At 37.4% G+C, this 27,694-nt stretch overlaps 1 pseudogene; it reads left to right on the plus strand.

Moving 5' to 3' along the window:
* LOC149208360 (ABC transporter B family member 11-like) overlaps positions 1-27,694 on the plus strand; it is a 153,080-nt pseudogene that overhangs the window by 116,538 nt on the left and 8,848 nt on the right.

A 27,694-nucleotide genomic window follows, 5' to 3' on the forward strand; every position in this document is an offset into this window, starting at 1 on the left:
TTTCCTTACATTGTTTTCTACCAATTTCTAGTATTTATCCATCTTCAAGCTTTGTTTCTTGTTTGAGTAGGATGGCAGGATTCTTATATTTTAAAGATCTCTTAAATATTTAATTTAATATTTACAACCCATTTCCCTATTGTTTTAGGAGAATATTTTCATTATTTCTCCATTGAAGGCTCAAAGCTGTCACCTGATTAGATCCTTGACAACCTTTTCTTTCCTATACTTTTTATGAAGATAAATTTATTTCCAATCCCTAATGATTTTTGCTCATCTTGTCCAGTGCCTTTTTCAATATATTTTTTTCTCTATCGTATTTACTTTTTTGTTCAAGGATTTCTTTAGTTTCAACAAGCCAAGTTGATATCACTGCTTTGACTTTGATTTTATGCCAAGCCGAGTTTGGTAACACTGCCTGAACTGTGGGTGACCTATTGTTTGGACTCTGGAGTGAAAAGAAAAGCATCTGAGATTTTATTATTACTATGTTATAGTGGTGCTGGTTATATTGTATAGTTGAGCACAAGTTCGTTGTGCAAGAGCCTTGGTGAGCTTTCATTCAAAGCTAGTTATTCTATTTGAATTGTTGTACTTTTGGGTAGTGGATTGTTCTTGTTGCTGATGTTTGTTGAAAATACAAATGGAAATCTCTTATTTGTTGGTGTTTCTATATCATGTGTGCATGAATTCATACCACGGAAGTCATTTTAGCTACAGAATTTGGTTAAAGTTCTTTTGAGCTAAGAGAATTAATTTATACTTGAATTTGTAGGTCGAAGGAAGCATAGTGCATGTTATGAAGGCATTGGAAGGCCATCCTGGAGCAACACTGAATCAGATTGAAGATAATTCATTTCAACTTCTATTTCAGATGGTTGCAACATATAAATAATTTGAAACTCTTCCTTTACATATCATTCGGCTCCATTGACATGCCATGCATGTTACCGTACACCTATTAGGTGTCATGTTTAGTGGTGCCATTTTTTTTGTAAGCTTGGTGGTGCCTTTCTATTAATTTTCATAAATAAAGCAGGTTACATCCATATGCCTGAGAGTTAGGTGGCCTCAACCTACCCAGTGGGAAACCAGGTCTGTTGGCCACCTAACCGCAAAATATGCCATCCATAAGCAAAAAATAATAAGTATGTCTAGCCATGCTATATAAACCTGAGAGTCTTTATACTTCCTATTCTCTAAATAACTATAAAAATAACTGATAATAAGTCTAAAACTATAGAACTAAAGCATGAAAAATGTAAAAACATGTTGCATTATCACTAATTATCAATAGAATCCACCGGAGTAGGGTCCTTCAAAATGGAACCCGGCAGCTCCAAGTGGGATATGCAAGGGATGTGTTGCTCAATTCGGCTCAACAAACCACTCCGTTGTTGCAACTAGAACTGAATTTTTTGCAATTCTTTGGTGTAATTCGATTGCCCCCTAGGGGCTACATGCATGTCAGGAGGGAATTGTTCTAGAGATTTTTCTAGAATGCTCTTCATCATCCAAAATAGGTGCACTATTTGCTTGTATTGGGTTACTCTTCCACGAATATGGCATGGATCCGGGGCCATTGCTTGCCACTCACCTGTGTCCAAATCAAAATCTTCCACAGTCTGACGGATTTCATCTTCCCATTCTGCAATCAATTGCCTAATTGGGTTGGAGCTTCTGTCATGGTAAGCTTGGGACACTTCTTCAATTATACGTGAAGCTGGCTTATGCCCTTGGCTTGTCCCTCCCGCACCACTGGAAGAGATGGGTTGGCTTCCCGACAACATCACTGCCTTTCTTTTCTTTCCCCATCCTCAACTTCCACCGCCATTTTTATTTGTACCCTTTGCTCGAGCCATTCTGTTGTCGTGGCTTGTCAAATACTAGTCGTTTCCCACCACTAGATTTCCACCCACCCAGGGCTGCAGTTTGGGTGCTTGACGCTACAAAAGGTCACGCCCACACCGAAGCACTGCTTCAAATTAAAATTAAACCAGCCAAGTAAGGAACCCACTCCACTTATTGCGACTAATTGGATGCCAACACAAGATTATAGTTCCACTGTTTGCAATTTCCTTCCTCTGCCCAATGCGAGCCGATCAAACTGGTCGTGCCGACCCTTTCTAGGGCCTCAGTATTATAGAAACACTTTCCATCAATAATTAACTTCATCAACCAAACATAGTAATAAGAATTGAAAGGGGATTCAAGCCAACTGCAGAACTGAGCCCATATCGCATCAAACCCCTTGCTACATGACCCCATATAGAATTCCTAGGTTGTGGGAATTGAAACCCCATACACAATGACCAACTTCCATTGCTCGACATCAAGTCATACCCAACATCGAAACTAGATTTGATTTCTTTCCAAACAAAGGTTCCTAACTCGAGGTATTCGAGTCCACAGGACTGGACCAACCCATAACCTGGCTAACAGGGCTTCTACACCTTCATCCCTGTGTCACCAGAGGGTGTACATGGAGTTCCCTGAATCCTTGGCTCTCTCTATGCTGAGGTAATTTGGATCCACCCCCAATTCTTTGTAGACCCAACCCCCTTTCAACTCTTTCAGACACTCATGAGGGGAATTTCCACATTCATAAACCTCTATCGCCCCGGCCTTGCATGCACCCATGCGAGACAGACATATTGTAGAAATTTCTCTATAGATCAGCTAGCTCCGATACCATGTAGAAATTTCTCTATAGATCAGCTAGCTCTGATACCATGTATAAATTCTGCAAATTCTCTACAAATCTACCTCTAAGACCATGTAGAAAATCTGACTGTAGATTAACCCAATAATGCAATATACCAAAGACGGTGCGGCTGAGCCAGAGTGGGCTCAACAGTCAGCCTATGTATCCAGGCACACGCGTAGAGGCATGATTGGTTCCACGAATTTCACTGCACTAACCGTGGCAAACTCCTTCTCGTTGCACCAAAATGGAAGTCTGATTCAAACAACCGGGTACTATAACCTACTTCTACTATCAAAATTTGCGGAAGCTTAAAATTGAGAAAGATCGAGCTGAACACATATAACCAGAAGAAGAAGAATCAATGCACAATACACATGAAAATACTTTGGGGAAAGCCTCAACTAAAAAACCCCACTATTTGTATTATCATACAAGGTGGAAATACATCAAAATTATACAAAGCCTTAGTTCTCACGGCTAGCCAGATCTCAATATAATCCTCCTGGATGCTCACGGGAAATCACAGCTTCTCACAAGCCTTCTCCTCTACCCTCCAAGCTTCTATTTCCTTGTGCAGTTCCTCTAAGATGATTCTCCTTCACCCAGTGGAACACTGCTCTAACAAACTATCAGAACTGTGCAATCCTCAAGGAACCTTACCTTGAATGCATGCATGAGTTTCCTTTATAGGAAAACACATTAAACTGATAGTACATTGTCCTTGACATTTAGCTCAACTGGGTCTTTCTCAAAATAGACATGCATGAGTTTCTGATGAGGGAATCTTCAGTGATCTGGAGTACACTAGTTGAGTGCATGCATGCATCAACTGACTGATAACTCACAATTAGTTCCTCAAATAGTTTGGAACTAATTTAACTGGACTTAACTTAGTAAACTGAGTTAACTACATACAACTCAAATATAACTCAATCTTATCTCCTTAATTAAGGGACATTCTCCTTAATTTAAGGGATAACTCTTGCATGACTACATAAAGAATTCTAACTTGAATTTCTCCAACTAATTAATCCATAATGAATTAATTAATTATTTCCAAGTAGCTAGTGAGACTAAATTCGATTTTAATTCACAATTTTAATTCAAGGACAAATTAAAATTGGAATATTCTGGATTCTATTTTTATCATTTCTTGTTGCTATTTTCAACACATATCCCAAACTCTACTGACACTAGGACTAGCAGAACAATGGACATAAACCTGACCTAGAACCCAATGAGGCCACGCCTCTGGCACTTCTAATGCCCATTATCCCATAGCCTAGATACATTCAATTCCCTGAGCTAAGGTTGGATAAATTGCTCCATTCTAACAAATTTTGCATGGTTAAGGTCGATAACATACCAGGAACCACTGCCAATATCTGAAGATGTCGACGATCTCCGTATGCCTTGAATTCCCCTTGCACATCAGTTCCATAGGAGTGTGAGCGTTCAAGCCACCTTCCTCAACAATCCAAACAATATGTTTCCCCCTCCAATTGTCTTTAAAGCTCTGCCACCTTCAGGCATCAAAGCTGGCATGCTTGCCTCCACCGCTCCAAGTTCTGGTTGCATGCGGAGGGTGGTTGGGATGATTGTTAAGATCCTCATTAATCTATGGGCCTGGAAAAGCCCACTAAAGTTGGATTGCACCCTGATCTGGGGTAGTGGTACCATTTTAATCAATACAACCTCATAATTTTATTTTATCTTTGGGCCCTTTAATTGCTAGAGAATAACTACTTTTTGGTTTGTTTGGAAAATACTTGGTCTCCTATTGGTCAATTACAAGGGAAGTGTGTAAAAATACATTCATGCACGCCATTTGGTTTACTCACCATGCTTCTCTAAATAATCATTGGTTTACCAGTGGTTTGAAAACTTTTTAAATCATTTTTTGAAATCTCAGAAAAATAATCCCTAAGTGAACACCCTATCAGACATTGACCTTTTTCTAATCAATGATGGAAAAGTGAATGTGAATTTCAAAACAAAACATAGAAATAAAAATTTGAAAACTATTGCAACGTATTTTATCCCACAAACACTAAAATGAGCGAGAAAGTTTTGTAACCGAACTTTAAACAAAATCTTAAAAACTCAACAATCTTGACAATATTGGGATCAGGACAAAAAAGTTATGGTAGTTATATTGACATCGAAGGAGCCAGGAAGAGGCCTGTTCTACTAGAAAATTAGCTTCCTATATTCTTTGATCAAACTCAATCCGAAGAGTTGAAGTGTTGGAACATGTTTTTTCCCACAAAAACCAAAATGGGTTAGGAAATTTCATAGCCGAGAAATGGAAACAAAATTTTAAGACCCAACTCCTTTGATCAATTTTCAAATCAAATTCAATTTTGAATCCAAGAGAAGAGGAATATACCTAACTTAAAAAATACCAAAGATAAACACAAACAATTGGAGCTATGGAGTTGCCTACTTTCTCTTGGACCTCCTCTTCCCATAGGAGCCCAGGGTGATTAACTGGTCACTCTTTCATTCGTTCTATCTATGTAAATACACTTTTCTACCATTCATTTTAGATAATTAGGGAAGTAGGCAATGAGTCTAGAATTGCTTCTCTAATTGATGGGCCCACAACAGATATGAACAATGAAGTTTTTGTGTTACCTTCCATCCATTATCTAATATAGCGATTAAACTGAACTTTTGAACCACAAAATCAAAACCTTAAATAGAAAACCCATATTTTTGATGAATTCTCAGACTAAATTCAATTATAATTATGAGAGAAGAGATCCATAAAGACTCTAGGTAGATCTCTAACTTAAAAAATTAAAGATAAACATAAATAATCAGAGCTATAGAGTTGCTTATTTTCTCCATGACCTCGTCTTCACAGAGTTGAAGTGTTAGTTATGATAGTCTTACCAAAATTAGGGGGAATGGGGGGACTTTAATGTTAGTTGGGTTGAATTTTGGGATGCTGGGTGACAAGACTCAGGAAGAGGTTTGATCTACCAAAAGTAGGGCCTTTTTTCTAATTTTATTTTCCTATCTTGGATTAAAATGAATAATCAATATGAGAAGTTGAAGTATTGCATCATCTGTTATCTCACATAAACCAAAATTTTGAGATCGATTCTCAATTTAAATTCAGTTTCAATTTTAAGAGATAAGGTCCTATAGAAAAATTATATCTCTAACCCTAAAGAAAGTACAGATACCTATAATCATCTTGAGCTATGTAGTTGCCTGTTTTCTCTATTATTTTGAGAGGTGAAGTGTTAGATTTGGCAATCTTGCACAAAGTAGAGATGAGGAGACAATCACACTAGTTGGGTTGAATTCCAGGACCCAAGAACTCAAGAAGAGGCCTTCTCTACTCTGGAATTGGGCCAATCTTTAAAATTGTGTTCCCATCTTCTATGTTTTCAAAATGGAACACAAAAATAAAACCTTGCCACACAATCTTACTAAGATGTATTTGGATGAGCTCAAAGAGATCTGGTCCATAAGGGCAATGGTGTTTGGCCAGAGTCCTTTGAAACCACAAATCAAAGCATCTTCATTCTAGGACTTGATGTTAGTCCAAGCCTTGCTATATGAAATTTTCAAAGCCATAATTGAATCCATATTCTCTGCATAATATAGGTAATATAATATAGTAGTATTAATAATTAATGTCTAATGAATGATTAAATAAGTAGGTGAATGGGACTAAAAAGTACATCCAATGCCAGTAAATAGTGGGAGTGTAATAACAACTCCTAAAGTGATGTTAAGAAAGACAAATAAAAATCAAGGTAGCTAGCTAAAAGAAAATGTAAAGATCACGTGAAAATGAAGAATGCTAAAATGAAACAAGGTGATGTTGAGTGCAACAAAGAAGATGTCAAGACCCACTGTGAATCTTTCTGACTGATGGTCGAGGGTCAGTGGAAAATTTTTCAACATCCTTGAAGGACCTCCCATTGTAGGTGGCAAGATCCAGATATAGGGCTTGGCTCCTCAATAGAATCCTATTTGCACCATGGCTCTTCTTGCTCCTTGTAGGGATGTCATTAGATTATTATCATCATTGTTATTATTTTATTATGGTTGAATAGATGTTGTTTTCTGAGTATTTGTTTTGAGTTTTTCATGCTCACTGACATCTGGAACTTCTTATCATGGCCAATATCTGTAATTTCTACTTCAGAGCTGGAAATGTAGTTTAGGTTTTTATTGTTACTTCCCTTTGTTGCTCTGGTTTTCTTATTTTAAACTAGGCATTTGAAATTCTTGAAATAGGTCAAACCGGTTTGTGATTCTTTCATTCATAATTTATAAGCTTGGAGCATTCCAGATTCTGATGGGAATTTACCATCAGCTGAATCTTTTGTAAAAGGTAAATTATTGAATTCCCCAAGCAATTTTTCATATAGCTTGTTGTGATGTGGTACAGATTTTCCCTACAGGGACTATCCAGTATTCATGTATTTGAACACATTTTTTTGGTTTTGCTAATAGGAACATAAACTTTTTGAAGGTAGTTTGGTTGTAAAATTGTATTATGTTAATCTTTCGTAATCTTTTCATGAATTGTTTTCCTGTAATGTTTGTCCTTTTATTGTGGTCATATTGTTTTCTTGAAGTAGCTTTCTTGATGTTTCCTTGGCCTTATGTTGCGGTAGTTCTAGTCCTTTCTTTTCAGTAATATTCCTGAGATTGTGTATTTTGTAATAGTTAAGTTTATCTTTGAGGTTCCTTTCCTGTAATTTTCAAATGTTTTTTGGTAGACATAAGTTGTTATATTGCATTGTAAATGGATACTTTTATCAACATTTTTGGGTTTATAGGTTTTTTGATGCATTGGATTTTAAACCTTTTGGAAGAAAATATGTTTACAATTTTTAAGACATTTTTGTCATATTACATGTTTTTTTTTCCCTATAATTTTCTTTTCTTATAATCAGATAACCATAGAAATTTGATTAAGTGTGATTTTCTAGTGGCTGATCTTCCTCTTCTTTCTTATAGATATATACAAATTGGTTTAGCAAGAAGGTTGCAGCTATTGCTGTCAAGTCACAAGGATTAGGATTCACCTTTATTTTTTAGATATCAATGCTTGTTCATATTTGAGCACTTTACCTAAAATTTGCAAAAAATATGTATGCTGGCCATTTATTAGTGGGTCTCAAGCCTTCTCATTCTTATAAGCCTGCTTTTGTATCTTTGACAAAAAATAATTTTGTTGTTAGTAGATCTCCATCTGATACCATTTCTATTAGTAGCACAGAGAAAAGAACTTCTCTCATTGACAGAAAGACAAATACCTCATTCCCTAAGAAGGGTCAGAGAAAGGTAAATGATTGGCAGATTGAGGTAACCATTCTTTGGAATCAACCAAAATAGTTTTTTTTTTTTTTTTGTGAATATTTTGCCAAAAGTTACAATACAAATGCCCCACTAAAGAAAGGGATAGGAGAGATTCAAATTCAAATATTGGGGGATATCAAGACTCAACAACAGTAGAAAAGATGGAGATTCCCAGACTGTTAGATGTTGAGATGAAATATATCATGGTTGACCAAACCTCGGGTGTAAAGCATCATACGACCAAGATCGCTTCAAGCCAACACTACAAGCACCGATGGTTATACAAATCAATGCAATAATCATGATGCAAATGATGTGGCTCTGATTCAGAAACAGAATTTTTAGATAAAAAACTAACAATCTAGCTTGTTGGAGCTTATTAAGGTATATTGTCATACACTTGATTTTCAGATTAAAGATCCTTTCAGTTGGGAGATGTCAAGAATCAAAAGTTACAAGGCTATATCATGACCCTCCTAAAAATGTACGCGTCACTCAAACAAAATCTTGACTTGACATGTTATGCTTGTTCTATCTTATGTTAATGCTTAAAGGGTGATATTAATGACAAACATCCCTATACAGATACAGAGGTAATGACAAAGATACATCTGGATATTAATGCTTAGAGGGTGATATTAATGACAAAGATCCTGATTTTCCAACAAGACTAAAAAATTAGACATTTCTCGTGGTGGCAAGAGGGCCAAGCATAAGAAATAGATAATAGATTGACATGTATTTGTATTTGTATTTTGTATGTACTATGCATGCTAATAGCTATAGATGAAGATCTATATTTGAAATCAATAGTGTCATTAATTAAAATTTGTGTAAGAAATATCTAATTTTTAATATATATATATATATATATATATAGATATATATATATAAAACGAATCCTATGTGTCCTGTTCCGAGGGGTCAACATGTCCGAATCCGACACCACGAATCTTGAATCCTGAATCCCCGTGTTAGGTGACTTAGCATATTACATCATTTGAGATTTATTTTATACAATGAATGCTACGGAAATGTACATAAAGGAAGGTGGAGGAGAATTGATGAAACTAAAAAAATAGTTTTGTGTGAGAAAGTTGCAGATGTGTAGGAGAGTTTAGAGCCACAAGGTGAGTTCAAAGATATCTTCTTAGTTCAGTACAATGGTTGTCTCTTCTTCTTTCTTCTTGAGGAATTATGATTTTTTGTGATTGCATAATATGTATTTTTGCATAATATTGCTTAGAAAACATTTCGTTTTCATTTAGGATATTCTCCTAATATATTTAAGTGTTTATTTTTATTTGTATTTGGTACATTGAGTGGAAAATTAGGGAGATGCTAACAGCCAATGATTCCGTAGTTGTAGTGGGTAAAAGTCAATGTTGTGGCATATGTGATTTTATTTAAATTTTAGCCATCTTACATTATTAGCCATTTGTTTAATTAATGAATGCAATGCAGGTAAAGGAATGTGGTGGATCATTGATGAAGCTATTGAAATATTTTCATGAGACATTGTAGTAAAGTGCAGAGGAAAAAGTGGAGGTCAATTTTCGTTTGGTGCGAAATTCATGTAGGATATGCTATTTAATATTTCTTGTTTCAAATAATATAGTTTTCTCCATCCTTACTTATTTAGTATTTATGGTTTTTGGTGTTTACATAAGATGTACTTTGTAGTGCATAAGATTACTCATAAGATTTTCAATCTATATTTAAGATTCACATAAGATATTTTGATATATGTTTCATATTTCTCATAGTATTTCATGCGTATTTAATATTCTTTAGAATATTTTCTAGTCTCTATTTAATACTTATTTATTTTTTGGTGTGCAGGGTCGCCTTGGTTGGCTATGGGTGCTTTTGCAGTTGTAATGCAAAGTTTATCTCTTATTTGATTTTTATGTTTTGCTTTCATTATTTTTGTTACATTTTTCTATTGTTGGTCATTTTTGTTTCTATTGTTATTTTTTTTGGTGTTTAAATGTTGTGGCTCTTATATCTTTGTATTTTTCGTTGCATTTTTCTATTGTTGTTTTATTTTGTTTTTCAATGTTGTGGCTCTTATATCATTGTATTTGTGAGCATGGCCATGCTAACTTATGGTTTGGTATTTTGTTTTTTCGTGTCCTTTGAGTTTATTTTCTTTTGTTACATATTTTTTCCTGAATTCAATGGGTGGGGAAAATATGGAAGACCTTGACAACCCATAGTGTGGGTTTGGGGTTGATGGAGAGTCTACATGTGTAGTGAGCAAAGGCGAATGAGGTGAGTTTATTTTCTTTTGTTACATGCTCACAAGGTGAGTTATTTCTCTTTTGTTAATATTTTTCCCTGGATTCAATGGGTGGGGAAATTATGGAAGACCTTGACAAACCATAGTGTGGGTTTGGGGTTGATGCAGAGTCTACAAGTGTAGTGGGCAAAGGCAAATGAGGTATGTATGGAGGAATTTACTTGTTTATGGGGAGAGGCGAAAGAGGTATGTATGGGGGAACTTAGTTGTTTGTTACTAAATTATTTGGTTTCATGCATATTTTAATTTAACTCATTTTTTGTTTCATCATTGTATCATGTATGTTTGATGAAATTTAGTTCAATACAGATCAAGAAAGGTGAAGAACCATTAATGAAACTACTAAATATGTTTGTGATGTGAGACACCATAGCAAAGGTATAATTGAATACATATTATATTATTTTTTATATTTATTTATATAATAAGTGCTATGCAAATGTAGGTAAAGGAACGTCGAGGAGCATTGATAAAACTTGTGGATGTTGAGGAGTCCACAAGTGTAGTGGGCAAAGGTGAATAAAGTATGTATAGAGAAATTATTTGTTTATTCGCAAAGATGAAATAGGTATGTACGAGGGAACTTAATTGTTTTTTACTAAATTATTTGGTTTCATGCATATTTTAATTGAACTCATTTGTTGTTTTATCATTGTATCATGTATGTTTGTTGCAATTTAGGTATGTATGTTTGTTGCAAAGTTGAATGAGGTATGTATGGAGGAATTTAGTTGTGTATGGGGAGAGGCGAAAGAGGTATGTATGGAGGAACTTAGTTGTTTCTTACTAAATTATTTGGTTTCATGCATATTTTAATTGAACTCATTTGTTGTTTCATCATTGTATCATGTATGTTTGTTTCAATTTAGGTATGTATGTTTGTTGCAAAGTCAAATGAGGGAGAGGAGAAAGAGGTATGTATGGAGAAACTTAGTTGTTTATTACTAACTTATTTGGTTTCATGCATATTTTAATTGAACTCATTTGTTGTTTCATCATTGTATCATGTATGTTTGTTGCAATTGAGGTATGTATATCGATAAAACTTGTGGATGTGTAGGAGTTCACAAGTGTAGTGGGCAAAGGCGAATGAGGTATGTATAGAGAATTTACTTGTTTATTCGCAAAGGTGAAATAGGTATGTATGAGGGAACTTAATTGTTTGTTACTAAATTATTTGGTTTCATGCATATTTTAATTAAACTCATTTGTTGTTTCATCATTGTATCATGTATGTTTGTTGCAATTTAGGTATGTATGTTTGTTGCAAAGTCGAATGAGGTATGTATGGAGGAATTTACTTGTTTATGGGGAGAGGCAAAAGAGGTATGTATGGAGGAACTTAGTTGTTTGTTACTAAATTATTTGGTTTCATGCATATTTTAATTGAACTCATTTGTTATTTCATCACTGTATCATGTATGTTAGTTGAAATTTAGTTCAATACGGATCAAGAAAGGTGAAGGACCATTACTGAAACCATTGACTATGTTTGTGATGTGAGACACCATAACAAAGGTTTTTGTGATGTGAGGCACCATAATAAAGGTATAATTGAATACATATTATATTATTTATATAATAAGTGCTATGCAAATTTAAGTAAAGAAATGTGGAGGAGCATTGATAAAACTTGTGGATGTGTAGGAGTCCACAAGTGTAGTGGGAAAAGGCGAATGAGGTATGTATGGTGAAATTTACTTGTTTATTCGCAAACGCGAAAGAAGTATGTATGAGGGAACTTAGTTGTTTGTTACTAAATTATTTGGTTTCTTACATATTTGATTGAACTCATTTGTTGTTTCAACATTGTATCATGTATGTTTTGTTGAAATTTAGTTCATTACAGATAAAGAAAGGTGAAGGACCATTAGTGAAATTACTGAATATGTTTGTGATGTGAGGCACCATAGCAAAGCTATAATTGAATACATATTATATTATTTTTTATATTTATTTATATAACAAGTGTTATGCAAATGTAGGTAAAAGAACGTGGAGGAGCATTAATAAAACTTGTGGATGTGTAGGAGTCCACAAGTGTAGCAGGCAAAGGCGAATGAGGTATGTGTGTAGAAATTTACTTGTTTATTGGCAAAGGCGAAAGGGGTATGTACGAGGGAACTTACTTGTTTGTTACTAAATTATATGGTTTTTATTTCCATTTTAATTTAACTCATTTATTGATTCATTGTTATATCATGTGTGTTTGTTCAAATTTAGATGCAATGCAGATCAAGAAAGGTGAAGGACCACTGGTGAAACTACTGAATATCTATCTATGATGTGAGACACCATAACAAAGGTATAATTGAATGCATATTATATTGTTTTGGAATTATGTATATAATAAATACTATGCAAATGTAGGTAAAGGAAGACACAGGAGAATTGATGAAACTACATAAATATTTTTGTGTGAGAAAGTTACAGATGTGTAGGAGAGTGTAGAGCTAGAAAGCGAGTTCAAGGATATCTTCTCATTCCAATGCAAAGGTACGTGTTTCTCCCTTCTTGTTAAGGAATTATGATTTTTTGTGATTGCATAAGATGTATTTTTGCATAATATTGCTTAGGAAACATTTTGTTTTCAATCATGATATTCTCATAAGATATTTGTTTCATGTCTCTTAGAACATTTTGTGTATTAAATATATTATTCATAATATGTCTTTCATGTGCAGGGTGTCCTTGGTTGGCCATCGACGCATTTTGGGATTACTACTCAATGTCTCCATCTATTGTTTCTTTTTATTTTTGTTTGTTTATTTGTTTGTTTAGTTTTGTTCTTTTTTTGCTATTGTTGGTTGCATATTTCGTTATTGTTGCGTGCTTTTTTGTTTAAATAAATTTTACGTGTTTTTTTTAAGCATGGCCATGCTAATTTGTTATTTGATATTTTATTTTTTGTATGTGCTCTTTCATCTATTTTTCTTACGTGATATTTTATTTTTCTTATATGATTATTCATCTATTTTTCTTCTTTCCCTTTTTTTGGGATTTAGTGTGTGGAGAAATTGAACAGGTCTTTACAACCTATATTTGGGTTTAGTTCCAAAAATGTAGTGAAAAAAGGCGATGGAGGTATGTATTGAGGAATTTACTTGTTTGCTAGTACATAACTATATGGTTCCATGCTTATTTTAATTAAACCCATTTGTTGCTTTATAATTATATCATTTGTTTAAATTTAAATGTAATGAAGGTGGAGGCCCATTGATGAAGTGATTGGATATCTTCGTGTGAGAGAGATTTGGGACTCTATAGCAAAGGTTGTTGCCGTGTCATAGAGGGTAAGTTATCTTTTGGGATAGAGGGTGAGTGTTTTTTTTGTGCCACTCCCATGTCTTTTATTTGTTTGCATTTCTAAGCATGGTCCCAAGTCAAATATCCCAAATAGTAGTAACAACCTCACCTTAAAATGTGCTTTTCTAGAAGAGTTATTCAATCAAGATAGACAAGATATGTGGAAAACTCGCCAGCATAAGAAGATGTGCAAGTCAAACCTCTTTCATATGTGTGCCTTTCAACCTTTCAAGTGGCCAATCTTCAATTGAATGCATGCAATTATGTGTAAATAATCCCTTTGTAGTGAAAATTATGCAGTGAATGATGGAAAATAACATGTTGTAGCTAAATAATCCCTTTGCAGTGAAAATTATGCAGTGAATGATGGAAAATAACATGTTGTAGCTAAACAATCCCTTTGTAGTGAATGATGGAAAATAACAAGTTGTAGCTAAATATAGTGCACCAATTGGAAATGGCTAAATAGGTAGCCCCATTTAGCATTAAAAATGTGCATAAACTTAACATGAAGCCATAGAGGTTGTCAGTCAACATAAACAATGTGCATAAACTATGTACCATGAACCCATCTTCCCCAAACCAGTTGTTGTTTTTCAATTTTGTAGGTAAGGCATGATAGACATTTTCCTTTTAGACACCTTTAATCTCATGAAATAGGTTGATATTCTTGTTTGTGTAAAAAGGTCTTCCCTGGGCTCATTGCCACAAAATCTAGTGGGTCCAGTGAATGGACTCACCAGGAATAGGGCCAAAGTCTATGGCAAAAATGAGGAAGGGTTGCCAGTATTACCTCAACAACCTTCCTCCTACTATTTAGTGATTTAAACCACAAGGGAGGCTTCCCTATGCCACCTACAAGGTATTCTAATACTATGGCTCAAGATGACTTTTTTGGGATGTCCCGAGATAGGTGGAGGGCTTGGTAGGACCTAATATCACCAAAATATTCAAAGCTAGGGTTCATGCTCTCTAAGGTTAGACTAATGACCCCTATGTAATAAAACAACACATTATGCACAAATTTGTTTTTAAAACCCTAGTGATTACCCTAGATGTTTAAGAGAGAGAGGGTTTAGGGGAATTTAATTTAATTTAAAGGTTGATTAGCACAATTATAGACTAGTGCCTTAACCTACAAGGACAACAAATGCTCTAATACTCTAATAGTGTGATGTCACCCTCCAAATGAGCTCAATAAGTCCTCAAGTGTGAGGTAATGTTAAGGAGTGCTCCATACTCCATGAAGTGTCTTAAGGATCAAGTGCAAGCCATCAAAAGTCTCCATGCCAATATGTCATGAAATGTTAAGGACTTCTCCATACTCAATGAAGTGCCTTAAGGATCATGTGCAAGCCATCAAAAGTCTCCATGCCAATATGTCATGCACAAAAGTGTCGTACATCACTCTTATAAGAGGAAAATGAATGACATGACATCAGAATATCTCAAGTGTTGGGGCTCCAAGGTGGTGTACAACCCCATCCTTTTCATCTCAAGGATGACCCATCTAGGCTCTAGATTTGGTGATGCCCATCAAATAGTGTCAAGGCCAGCCTGGGGGAATCCTGGGTCCACTAGGCACGTCATCATTATCCCCAACACTAATCATCATTGTGAAGTCCTTATATAGCCCAACACTCTTCTCTAGGTAGGCAATGATGCACCAACAAAGTTGATCTCTCTTTGTACTAGATAGTACAACTTCTACTAGTGTGTTGACGAGGTGGGGCAATCACCTCAAGAAGCCTCTGTTGTGTGATGTGGACCACCTAACAAAACCTCGTCAAGATCTAGTGTAAATCAATCAATCATTAGGTAACTAAAAACCTAAAAACCATAGATGCATCATAGTGGCCCATACTTAAAGTTAGTGGCAGAACCAATACTTCACACAAAGATCACCATCAAATATCTAACTAGACCAAGTCCCATATAGGTGTTTCCTCTCTTATGTTTGAAATTGCTAGATGGATAATCCTCTTAGGTGTTTCCAACCCCCAAGGGGAAGTGACAGGCCCCAAGTCAACCCATTAATCCATTGGTGCATGTGTAGATGATGGTAATGGAGTGGGAAAGACTTCAAGGCCAAGGGCCATAGCCAAGTGACCAACTAATGGTGGTCCAACATCCTAGGTATATAGATTCAAGGGGGGAATAGTCGTGGAGGCATGACTTATCCCTTTCCTTGACTTGCTTTTTTCACATCTCTAGTGCGCCTTTTACTTCTTTATCATAATGTTTTTATATGGATGTGTAGCTCAAGAGGCCAAGCTTGCATTTGAGAGATTTAGAATTTATTAACTCTTAATATGAGATGGTTTATTGCTCATCAGGGTTGGGACAATACAGGGGTTCCTTTTCATGTGTGGAGCATCAAGTACTCTAGGAATCATGCGATGGCTAATGGGGAGGGGGGTAGAGCTTATGCTAGGATTTTGCCCACACGCTAACTTTTATCTCAACCATTTTTGCATTTTTCCTTTATTGTGCCTTTCTTTTCTTTTATCATTCTTCTAGTCACATCAACCTCTAGGGAAATGTTTTCTAGCCCAAACACTACGATGAGGATGAGAGTGTGCCAATCCCATGACTAATGACCACCTGCTCGAAGAATGGATATAGAATAGAGGGAATGATGGAAAGTGGCAAGTATGGCATATCACATGTATGCTACTTCATGTGAAAATTCCACAATAGGAACCCATACTGCGGCAAACTGATGTTACTTCTCCTACTTGTTAATCCATACAAGTTATTTAATGTGTTCTGCGGTAAATATCGAAGTAAATACTACAACAACCTTCACTTAATAATTAATATACGGAAACAAGGAACTAAGCAAGAAAGAAAATACAACACAATAGACACCGTTATTTTTGGAAAAGTGTCCCCAGAAAAACTCAATGCGAGAAAACTGGTGCAACAACTCTGAGGGTTTATTATTATTAAGCAATAGTTTTGAATACAACTCTGAATGCCCTTCCGGAAATCCAGTTACAGAGAAAAAGACACTAGCAGAAAACTTAGTTAGATTACCTCACTTCAGTTGGCAAATCCCTCTGATCCAACAACTGAACTGACTATCCCCGGTTACAACTGCACTTCCCCTTCGCACTAATTGCATGGGCTTGTGTAGAGCTCTCTGAGTCTCTGCATCATCTCTGCATTAGGTCTCCCTGCCTCTTGGAGTTCTGACATCAACCCTCCCGACTGATCCAATAGCTCCCTAGCAATTTCAGACAACTGTTGGAAGGCAACTCTACCTTTGTGCTAGTCCTTCTGGCTCTGCATCAAGCATTGCGTGGGCCCTCTTAGCCCAACATCAATCCTTCCTCGGTCTATGCTACCTCCACTAGTGTTTCTATGCTTCTTTGTTGAGTATTCATGGTTCTGGAGAAGATCATCCAACCCAACAATCCTTGCCTCTCAACTGCAAGAAATCTCCTCAATCGAATTTTCCTCTTGATAACTTCTCACTTCAGAAAATCGATTTCTTGATCTCTCTTGGTGTATTTTCCAAATGACCCTTAAGCCCCTTCTTACATCTTCTCGTTGGACAACCAACCGCCTATATTAACTCCCAATCAAAGGCTCATATCGTTTTGACTTGATCTTTGTCTTTGTCTAGAAGTTTCACCCGCAATTAGATTAATACCCATTAATATTTTAATTTTCCTAAATTTAGACTTAAGAACTTCATTAAAAATATTAATTATTTTAATATAATCTTCTCTGGGTGGAAATTCCAAAAACGCTTTCTGGGTTCTTTGGAATGCATGTACCCAAGCCTCCCTGGAAATTTTGAGGCCTAGATCACATCCGATGCTACCCAAAATCAACACTCCCTCTTAGCAATGAATGTGCTCTAGCAATACACTATTGCTACATATTGCTCTGACTCAGAAGCATCGTCCTCTGCACTGTTGATGTCTGAAATGTTGTCTACCAACTACTGCACTGCTGCTATAACTGTATTGTTGCCTTTCACACTGACACTGCCAATGCTACATTTGTACTATAACTCCCTTTCAATTGTTGCATCTGCTATGTTGCTAGCACTGCCACTACTAACACTGCATCCATGCTGCAACTCAGTTGCTGATAGAAGCAAATGAAAAACATCCAAAATTAATGAACTAATTGCGTTCAGTATGATACCACATGAACGTTGGAACTGACTGTTGCTCGTCTCTGTGCTGACCCTCTGAATCTACTGTGTTGCTGCTGACCTCTGCCCTGTGCCATCTACACTACTACCAACTCTGCTATATGTTGTTTAGTCTCTCGCGCTCCTAGCTACTGCAACTGTCTCCTCAACACTCCTCGGCGCCATCTAACACTAGTCCATCCTACTATTACAAAACTGGGCTTCCATAGCAAGGTCTTGATCCAAGAGGTGGACTCCTCAAGGATCTTGCCCATCTGTAGCTCTTTCAAACTACGACTCCAAATCAACCCACCTCCCTCATGGAGGTATCTCGGCTGTCATGGTGAACTCCTCCTGTTCGATCTTTGTGGCTGCAACCTTAGGATAGTGCTTCTCATTCTTGTCCTTTTCCTTCAAAGGACACTAGGATGTGTAGTGGCTCATCTCGCCACATCTGAAACACTTCACCTTGGAGACGTCCTTCTTTCGTCTTTGTTTCCCCCGCTGCCCCTTTGATGCAAGCGCTACATTGTCCTCCTACTCCTTGGGCTTCGACCCATTGTTGTTGATGCTTCTGTCAAGTTTGACCTTGACCAGGTCTCTCCTTAGCTCCTTTTGTTTCATGATGCCCACATCTCATCCCAATTAGGAAATTCTGCTCTGCCTAGGATACTTTGGACAGTATTTCCACTCATCTAAGACATAATTGAGGGCCAGTTAACCAACTCTGAATCTTGAGGTCTATGCCCCACAGCAGACAATTCATCACGGGTCTCCTTCAACTTCATGAGGAATGAATCCACATGCTCTCCCTTCCGCATCTGAGCAGAGATTAGTTTTTTCTCTAAGGACATCTTCTGTTACTCGGAAGATCCCTGATATAACATGGAAAAGGCATTCCACAACTCCTTAGCAGTCATTCTGCTAGCAACATGACACGCCACATGATCCTTGACTCCATCCAGGATCATCCACTAGGCCTTTTCCATATCAGCCTTCTACTTTTTTAGCGGATCTACATCCGTAGGTTCAACCGACACACTATCAACGTATGTCTTGAGGGCATGCTCATCTAGAAAGAAAGATATTCTAGCCTTCCAGATGACATAGTTGGATGCTTTGTCCAACTTGTCCCAATTCCTCAAGCCATTGGTTGCCATATCTACCAAAAATGTCGAAAATCCCCTCTATTTCTCACTGTTGCTGCTCAGCCAATGAGAAAACGAACTTCTCGGCAGGAAGTCTGCAAAGGAAAAGTTCCCTCAAGGTTTTTCTCTTCTTCTGATGTTTTTCAGCCAAGCAAACAACCTTCTGAAAATCTGCATCCCACTAGCCCTCTCACATTGAGGCTTCAGTATTGCTCCCTCTACGCTTGCAAAACTTTGAACTGGAAGTCCTTCTCTCTATTGACTCGCTCAGAGGAGACTGCCTCGAAAATCTTCCTTCTTGGCTTGGAACTGCGTCTACCCTCTGGGGGTTTCAAACTACTGCCTCGTGCAATGTTTCTTGAACTCCTTCTTTTGCTCAACGCTAGATCTATCGGCTCTGATCTTCTTGCTTCACGTGAAGCTCTCATACCATGTGAAAATTCCACAATAGGAACCCCTACTGCAGAAAAATGATGTTACTTCTCCTACTTGTCAATCCATACAAGTTATTTACTGTGCTCTACGGTAAATATCGAAGTAAATACTACTGCAGCCTTCACTTAATTAATTATTATATGGAAACAAGAGATCGAGCAAGAAAGAAAATCAAACACAATAGACACAATTATTTTTGTACCAATGTCCCCAGAAAAACCTAATGCAAGAAAATCAGTGCATCAACACCGAGGGTTTATTAATATTAAGCAGTAGTTTTGAATACAACTCTGGATGCCCTTCCGACAATTTAGTTATAGAGAAAAAGGCATTGGCAAAAAACTTAGTGAGATTACCTCACTTCACCCAATAAATCCTTCTGATCTGGCAAATGAATTGACTATCCTCAGCTGCAACTGAGCTGCCCCTTTGCAGTAATTGCGTGGGCCTATGTGGAGCTCTATGAGGCTCTACATCAACTTTGTGCTAGGTCTCCCTGCCTCTTGGAGCTCTGACGTCAACCCTCCTGGCTAATCCGACAGCTCCTTAGCAATTTCGAACTTTTGCTGGAAGACAACCCTAGCTCTGCGTTGACCCTTTTGGCTATGCGTCAAGCACTGTGTGGGCCCTCCTGGCCCAGCGTCAATCCTTCTTGGGTATGCGCTGCCTCCGCTGGTGCTTCTCTACCTCTCCGCTGAGTATTCAGGGTTATTCTAGAGAAGATCCTCAAACCCAACTATCCCTGCCCCTTAACTACAAGAAATCTCCTCAATCAAATTTTCCTCTTGAGAAATTCTCACTTTAGAAAATCAATTTCTTGATCTCTCTTGGTTTATTTTCCAAATGACCCTCAAGCCCCTTCTTATATCTTCTTGTTGGACAACCAACGACCTAGATTAACTCATAATCAAAGGCTTAGATCGCTTTGACTTGATATCAGTATTTTTCTATAAGTTACACCCACAATTAGATTAATACCCATTAATATTTTAATTTTCCTAAGTTTAGACTTAGGAAGTCCATTAAAAATATTAATTATTTTAATATAATCATCCCTAGGTGGAATTTCCCAAAACGCTTTCTGGGTTCTTTGGAATGCATGTGCCCAAGCCTCCCTGCAAAATTTGAGGCCTAAAGCACATCCGATGCTTACCCCAAATCAACACTTCAATCAGAGTGTCCCTTGTAGTGTCCTTCCTATAATCTTGAGGCCTTAAAGGAGGTCCCAATAGACTGGGATTAAAGACTAGCGACCTAGGTAAGCTGAATCCTTCCTATAATCCTGAGGCCTTAAAGGAGGTCCTAATAGACTGGGATTAAAGACTAACCACCCAGGTCAACCGAAGTGATGGAACAAGAATATAATCAATCAATCATTAGTATGCCTCAAAAGAATAAGAAAAAGCACATGATTACAAAATGGTAAAAGTACCTATCAATGGATGACCCACCTTCCTTCAAGAAGAAATGTAAAATAGGAGAAAGAAATCTATGAGAGCATATATGTGGAGGTTGCATGGCATCATATCAGGTGTCGACTGTCTAGCTACTTATCTAAGGAGGAGAAAAATTTCTCCTATGGTTTACCATCTTTTTGGTGGATAATAGGGCTCACTCTTAGTATGTTGGCTACTATTCGTAGGTTAAACTAATGTTACAAATGCTTGATTTAGATCAGATCTATCGGTGTAGATTCTTTTATAGCTTGCATACAAGATCTATAGCCTCCTTTCAAGTTTTATGGTAGCTTCTTTTACATCTTGCATACACGATCTATAACCTCATTTCAAGTTTTATGGTAGCTTCCTTTACATCTTGCATACAAGATCTATAACTTCCTTTCAAGTTTTATGAGTATAGGGCTAGCTTGGAACAAACAATCTTGAAATTGGAATCATCGATAGATAAATTCAAGGGCTAAACATATCCTAATAATGTTGTTGTAGAGCACTACAAGTGTGGATTCTTTTGTAGTGATTTGTGTCCTATAGCAAGATGTTTGATATCAAGAGGAAGAGAGGAATATTGTTTTGAGATAATCTTCAATTTTTTGACTATAATAGACATAAGCATTGTCGTTGGAAATGTAACTAGTTTCGATCTTCATAATTGTTGTTGTACTCATTTCAATATGTATTCTATGTTTCTATGTAACAAACAAAAGAAGAAAAGAAAAGAGTTATTATTTTAAAGCATGGGTTTCATGCTTTTTATTGATGGTCTTCTAGGTAAAAGCATGTTCTTCATGTTTCTAGAGTTTGTTAAGATTTGATCATGGCATAAGTATCAGGATTCAGAGCCACTGATATGTATATTTACAATTTTTGGTCTGATTCTACTAGATACTTCGTGCGTCAACATTCATGTGTTTGTCTATTCGATGATAGAAGTTTGGCTTATACATTGCCTTCAATTATCTGCACAATTGAGGATTTTGTGTTATGGAGTCATAACATTTTCCAAGATGATCATCGTGAATATATTTCTTGTATGTTAGTGACATTATTGGCAGTAAGCCATGTTGAAAGCTCTAATTTTGATGCATTATTAATATTCAAGAAAAATACTTTTCCTTCCTTATGGACTTGCAGACTAGAAGATGTTTATTTGTGGTAGCATCAGATGTGCTCTAGCCATGAAAATTGGTGGAGAGGCTAAAGCACATGACACTCCAAGATCCAAAAATAATTTGGGAAAATTCCACTCGGTTAGAGAGATATTAAAATAATTAATATTTTTAATGGAGTTCCTAAGTCTAAACTTATGAAAATTAAAATATTAATGAGTATTAATATAAAAATGGGTGAGAATGTTCTAAATGACATGGATCAAGCCAAATCTAATCTTAGCCATTGATTAGAGATTTAATCTCAGCCATTGAAGACTCAACAGGAAAAGTATAAGAGGAGGCTGGAGGGTCAGTGGGAGATACACCAAGATTGATCAGTCAGTTCGATTTTCTGGAGCAGGGTTTGCTGAGAAAATTCGAACAAGTGATCTGAGTTGCAGCGAGGGGCAGTGAGTACATAGCAAAGAGGCAAAGATAGTGTTGGAGGATCAGCACAGTGGTAGAGGGGCTACGTAGAGGCAACCATAGTTACACAGAGGTAGCATGAGCCATGCAGAAGCAATTAATGATTGTGCAGAGGCTGAGGGACCTGTGTGGGTGATGCATAAGGCCTGAAAGTTGACGCTGAGGGTTCAGGTGTGATGCTGGGACTAGCAAGGCTGACGTAGAACCTTTGAGAAGCGTTGGAAGGATTTTCGTGGGATAGATTTGCTGAATATCTGTCTCCGAGAAGAGGTATTACTGCCGAGTAGAAATCTCTGTTGGGTGAGCCAGTTTGGCACCCTAGTTGTACTCAAGAAAGTTGCTTAATAATAAAACCCTCAGAACTTCTGCACCGGTTTTCCCAAATTGGGTTTTTTGGGGACGACTGTCTAAAAATAATGGTGTCTCTTGTGTGTTTGTCTATTATTTCAGTTGATGATCTGTATATGAGCCAAGACTGCATTTGTGTTTATTTTCAATATTTATATGGTTAAATAACTTGTTAAGGAATAAACAAGTAGGTGAAATAAACCAAATATTGCAGTAGGAGTTTCTGACGTGTCAGACTTAGAAATTTCAACATGGTATCAGAGCATTGCAGATCATAGGAGAACTGAAGGCACTAGCTGAAATTAGAAAATTTGCAGCAGAAACAACTGCCCCAAGAGACAGAGTTGTTCCTAAGCAAAAGGCAACATAGAATGAATGACGCAAAGGGCTTGCTTCATCATTTCAAGCTGAGAGAGGGGAAATGCAGAGGCAGAGAGAGGCATAAGAGGCTCACAAAGAGCCAGGTTGTCCTACTCAGCCAGGTAAGCTTGACACAGTTGGCCAGAGGAGAGATTCAGCCTTGCCGGGATTGCACAGAGCTAAGAGTCCCAGTTTCTTCAGTTGTTAGGGCCTAGGGCACTGTGGGAAAATTGTGGATTGGGAAGCTGGTGGGGTGTTGCTGTTGTCGAAGTAGAACAATACCTAATGGGACAGAACCAAGGTAGAGGGAGTTGTTGCCTTAAGGGATTTCTAGCCAAGAAATCCAGATCCAAGTTGCAATTGCAAAGAGGATCAGAGAGGAGCGGATCGATAGTTAGCGGGAAGATTTCTAGCAGGAAAATCAAGACTTAGAGGGAGTCAAGGAGAGAAATTCCAGGAGGGAAGTCGAGACTCAGAGGGAGTCCAGAAAAGAAGAGTGGAGATGGCAATGAACGGACTGAGGGATCAGGACAAGTTGGACGGGGCCTCCAACTTTGTCATCTGGAAGGCCAGGATCCTGTCTGTTCTGGATAAACATTGCATCAAGGGCTTCGCCTTGAGAATAGTGGCTATCCCAAAAGACCCAGCTGATAATGAAAAGTATGAGGATGCAATGGCAAAGGCAAAGTGCATAATTCTTGATGGGGTCAAGGATCATGTAGTACAACATATTGCTAAGAAGAACATGACAAAGGAGATGTGGGATACTTTGATGACATTGTATCAGGGCACTTCTGTGCAGAGGAAGATGTTACTGGAGAATCAACTACAGTCGTATCAGATGCAGAAGGGGGAGCAAATAGATCTATACCTCAGCAGGTTGTAGGAGATTCGAGACCAACTTACTTCCATAGGGGCCACGCCGGATCAGGAGTTCATGGTGAGGACCGCCTTGAATGCAGTCTCCGAGGATTGGGAGACATTTGTCCAAAGCATTTTCGGCAGAGCGACTCTCCTAGGATGGGAAGAGATGTGGGTAGATCTTCGCCAAGAAGAGATCAAATGACTGATCAAGGCAGGGAGTAGCAGCAAAGGAGGTCGAATAAAAAAAGAGGAGGAGTATGCGGCTTTGGCATTTGTGGGACATCAGGGGAAGAGAAAGAATAAGGACATCTCCAAGGTAAAGTGCTTCCATTGTGGGGAGCTGGATCATTATGCAACCCAGTGTCCTAGGAAGAAGAATAAGGGAGAGGCTTCTGACTCCAAGGCAGCTCCAGCTAAGGTGGAGAAAGAAGTCGAGACGGATGATGATTGTGCCATGAGTGCTCATGAACCTCTAGAGAAGAGGTGGGGTGACATCGAGTTGTAGTCAGGAGGACTACAGAAGTTGAGCAGTAGGATCCTTGAGGTACCCAAACTCTTGGATAATATTCGGCTACGGGAGCCCCGAATGACAGTAGTAGGATGACCGATGTCGATAGAAGCAAGATGTGGATGGAGCGACAAGGCAGTGCTACAGTGCAGAGGTCTACAACAACGCAGTGGGGGTTGCAACAATGCGAGAGGCATAGAGATGGTTGCAGCAGTGGAGAGAGGCATAGAGGTGGTTGCAACAGTGCGAGAGGCACAAAGGTGTTTGCAGCAGTGCGAAGGCAGCAAAGGGGGCACAAGATAGCATCAGAGGTAGGTTGACAAGGATGTCAGTATTTGGGTAGATCAATTACTTACTTCTCAGTAACTGAGTTGCAATGCAACAGTTAGCAGTGGTAGTGTTATGGGCAACACGATGCAACATGTTGGAAGGAAGGACCAGCAACAATACGGATGCAGAGGGAGCTGCAGTACAGATGTAGTAGTGGTAGTGGCAGTGGTAGAGCCATGGGCAGTAGTACAGGAGGTAGCAGTGCAGAGGATGCTAGGCAGCAGGCCAAGCATCAACACAGGTACTGGTGCTGGAGAATTAGTGTGATGTTCACTGGTGGAGCATTATTAGAACACATTCCTCACTAAGAGGGAGTGTTGATTTGTGGTAGCATTAGATGTGCTCTAGCCATGAAAATTGGTGGAGGCTAAAGCACATGAAATCTCCAAGACCCAGAAATGGTTTGGGGAAATTCCACCTGGTTAGAGAGATATTAAAATAATTAATATTTTTAATGGAGTTCCTAAGTCTAAACTTAGGAAAATTAAAATATTAATGGGTATTAGTATAAAACTAGGTGAGAATGTTCTAAATGGCATGGATCAAGCCAAACCTAATCTTAGCCATTGATTAGAGATTTAATCTCACATGAAAAGTATAAGAGGAAGCTTGAGGATCAATTGAAGATACCCCAAGATTGATCACTCAGCTTGATTTTCTATAGCGAGGTTTGCTGAAAAATTTGAACAAGAGATCTGAGTTGCAGCGAGGGGCATTGAGTACATAACAGAGAGGCAGAGACAGTGTTAGAGGATCAACACAATCGTAGAGGGGCTATGCAGAGCAACCATAGCTACGCAGAGGTAGCGGGAGCCACGCAGAGGCAGCTACTGATTGTGCAGAGGCTGAGGGGCCTACGTGAGTGACGCAGAAGGCCAGAAAGCTGATGCATAGAGGCAGAAGGCTGACGCAGAGGGTTCAGGATGTTGGGACTAGCAGGGTTGACGCAGAGCCTTAGAGAAGCGCTGGAAGTATTTTCATGGGACAAATTTGTTGAATATCTATCTCCGAGAAGAGTTATTATTGCCAAGTAGAAATCTTTGTTTGGTGAGCCAGTTTGGTACCCTAGTTGTACTCAAGAAAGCTGCTTAATAATAAAACTCTCAGAACTGTTGCACTGGTTTTCCCAAATTTGTGTTTTTCCAGGGACGATTTTCCAAAAATAATGGTGTCCCTTGTGTTTTTGTCTATTATTTCAGTTGATGATCTGTATATGAGTTGAGACTACATTTTTTGTTATTTTCAGTATTTATATGGTTAAATAACTTGTTAAAGAATAAACAAGTAGGTGAAATAAACCAGATAATGCAATAGGAGTTTTTGACGTGTTAGACTTAGAAATTTCAACAGAAGAATCACTCATTGCCCTGCATGTGAGTTGAAGAATCACTCATTTCCCTGCATGTGAGTTGCATGAGAGACTTTGTAATATTTCTCCCTCTTGTACATATGGAACTGCAAGCATCCATTTCTTGAGAGCTCGGGAGTATGAAGGATTTGGAGCTTTTGAATATAACCAACAATCTTCTGGTTGGTAGCATTCCCAAAGAAATTTGGGGTTTCATGAAGCTAAAACATCTTGACTTGAGCAGGAACTATTTTCGCTTTTTGTCATAATTCCCTCCCCGAAAAAACACACTACTGATTTTTCCCTTAAGCTGATCCATTTTTTCCCAAACAAATGGATTTTATCCGAATAGAATTTCAAATGCATCCCTCTGAATTTCTTTTCGCTTTTTGTCATAATTACGTCCCCTAAAAAACACACTACTAATTTTTCCTTTAAGCTGATCCATTTTTTCCCAAACAAATGGATTTTATCTGAATAGAATTTCAAATGCATTCCTTTGAATTAATAGGTTGTTTGCTTTATCCTTTTGATTCAGGAGTTCAGTAAATGAAATCATTACTACTCATATAATGCTAGTCTTTGTTCCAAGAGATAATGAGGTCTTTTCACTTTAATGAAAAATCATTCCCAAAAGAAAAATAATTCATGACTTAGAAAATTTATTTCTAGTAAGAACTTTATTGATTTACTTATGTACTTGATAATAATTATAATGAATTTAAACAAATAATCAAATGGCACCAACAAAATTTCAAATAGGTCCATAAATTTGTTTGTTTCTTGTAACTGAGCTTTATGGATTCACATACATACTTAATAATTATAATGAAGTTAGAGCAAATAATGAGATTGTAACAACAAAGTTAAAACAAGTCCATCACTTATGTACTTGATAATTATAATGAAGTTAAAACAACAAAGTTAAAACAAATCCATCACTTATGTACTTGATAATTATTATGTATTTGATAATTATAATGAAGTTAGAACAAATAATCAGATGGTACCAACAAAGTTAAAACAAGTCCATCTTAAATATTTAGGCTTAGCTAATTCCGTTTATTTTTAAGCCGAACAACTTTCTTTTTAAGATTTTCTCATTCTGCTCAACCATTTTTACCTTTTATTGAATACATAACAATGTAACAAGCACTTTTTCTAAGATTTTCTCATTCTGCTCAACCATTTTTAACTTTTATTGAATACATAACAATGTAACAAGCACTTTTTGTATGTGTTTTTGACTTTAGCTAAAACCTTACAAGGTCAAAATTTGGATGTTGTGGATCATTCACTTATGTACTTGATAATTATAATGAGCAGGAACTCTTTGAGTGAAAATATTCTCAAGAGCCATTTGAGAAAGGAGGAACTTAGTAATAATGCTCAACAATGTAGCTAGTGGACGACAATGATGGAGAAGCACCAAGACAACGATCTAATGAATGCCATTGTAGGTGCCCCCTATCTTCTTTTTTATTTACATGTTGCCATTCAAATCACACTTTTTGTTATGTGGA

Source organism: Pinus tabuliformis, chromosome 1_2 (genome assembly GCF_031772625.1).
Source record: "Pinus tabuliformis cultivar Carrire ecotype Pingquan chromosome 1_2, CPIR1, whole genome shotgun sequence".
NCBI classification, from domain to species: domain Eukaryota; kingdom Viridiplantae; phylum Streptophyta; class Pinopsida; order Pinales; family Pinaceae; genus Pinus; species Pinus tabuliformis.